Source organism: Capsella rubella, unplaced genomic scaffold (genome assembly GCF_000375325.1).
Source record: "Capsella rubella cultivar Monte Gargano unplaced genomic scaffold, Caprub1_0 scaffold_4, whole genome shotgun sequence".
Classification (NCBI taxonomy): Eukaryota; Viridiplantae; Streptophyta; class Magnoliopsida; order Brassicales; family Brassicaceae; genus Capsella; species Capsella rubella.
The window spans coordinates 7,796,613-7,798,644 of NW_006238920.1; positions in this window are offsets into that span (position 1 = coordinate 7,796,613).

Sequence of the window (2,032 nt, forward strand, 5' to 3'; positions counted from 1 at the left end):
TATGAGTTCGAAACATATATTGAATAGGGATAAAGTGTACGTGACTTTCTCTAACAAGTGATGAATATACAAATTTTATTATGGTCACGTAATCCATCCACATACACCGCAGAAGCTTTTCATCCTCGTCTTTATTACTAAAAAGTGGCTTAAAGCAATCTTAAAGCACTCTTAAACGTTTCTGGATGGTTTTAGGTGATCTCGCAAATTAAAGTCGCTAATCAAATTATTATTTAATATAATTTTAGTGTATACTTCTAATTTTTAACTTAATAAATTTTAAATTTACATACATGGTTATAGACGTTCATGTCTTATTTGAAACGAATGATATGATTGTTTTGATTTCAAATGAAAGACTTTTTTAACTGTAACATCATATTTATAATATTTTGTCTTATAAACTCATATACTGTCTAAAATCGTGTGAACCTCAATTAGGCAGTATAAATGGTAAAAACGGTGAGTTAACATTTGTCTTTCTTCTAGTTTTTCTCCAACCTTTTGAGCATTCACAAAGCCTGTTGGATATGGGCCTTGCCCCCTCCAAAATTAGAGGGCCCTTAAACAAAATGAGCAATTAAATAAAGCCTTTCACCCAAAAGCAGGCCCAGCACCTTCGCAGGGGTAAAACCGTCATTCGCCAAGGAGACACAAAGAGCTCTAGGTTTCTGTGTCACTATAAATACATTAAACCACTGTTTGGAACAGGGATCGGTCCAGAGGTTATTATCCACCAGACTGAGAATCGTGCCGCGCCCGAACTCGCCCTAGCCCGAGATTCCCGCCGCGACTCTCTTTCTCGTGATTTTGCACTTCTGTTTCGTATTAGGTTCTCAGCTCGGCAGATAGTCTATAACTGCCGCAGCGAGACTTCTCTCTTTGTAACTTCGGATTTTTCGCAAAAGCTAATAAAGAAAATTGTTTCGTATCGTCCCAAAAATCTCGTATCATTATTGTAGCTGCTCCCCCCTTGCACAAACAAAGCCCACTCTCTAAGAAGCTTCTAGTCCAGTTGGATAAATCCCGAGCCCAAAACTGATGAGATATAGTGGAGCCGGATTCAAATTAAACCCGGACAAACTTGAACTAATACTTTTAGTTTGTGACGCCTCAAACATGATTTGATTATCGTAAGATAATATATAAGAAAAAAATCCCCATATAGAATAAATTAACGTTGACTCAATTAATTCTCTACAAGATATTTATTCCAAATATATTAGCCAACATAGTAGAAAGACTACGACACAAGCTTTAGGGTTTTATATATATATATATATATATGCTTTAAAAAGTATCCACAAAAGCTAAATGTAGAGAGTATAAATGAGGTCATTATTATTCACACACAGACACAGATAAAGAACATACGTATGCAGAGATGTCGTAACATAGATAGATAGAGAGAGAGCAAGAAGGCGCATGGCGAGGCAACGTGAGAGTGTGCATGAACTGTTCCCACCACGTGTGAAACGTGAGCTGCGACTAGCTTCCATGAGGTTGGCTCACGTGCGGGCCATTACGTGCCACGTTGTACAAAGTTGTGGTCATAACCATGGCCAGGTCACTTTGCACTCTCTTAGCTTTTCACCAAGGCCAAAGAAACCAAAAGATGTCGTAAACAGTGAGAAAACAAAAGGAATATTTGTTTTTCTCTTTGGTATTTCACTTGTCGTTTTATGTGTCTAAGCATGTTGATAATCAAATCAATGTGGTGCCTAGATTACGTGTCTTTTTAATTCTTGTGTTGACTACATATATGCACATTAATTGACTCATATCAAGAATCAAGTCAGTGTAATTGGCAAGATATATAAATTATTGAGTCAATGTTGGTTCAACTTTAATTAATGACACATGCAATATGGTTTTGACCTCTTTACATTTATTTTATAAAGAAAATACAATATTAATTTTTCTAATTCTGATCATATATTCTTAAACCATGAAGATTTACATGTTTTCATTTCATAGCTTTCCTAACTTGTCCAATCTATAATCTATACAATACCTCATAATTTTGATCAAC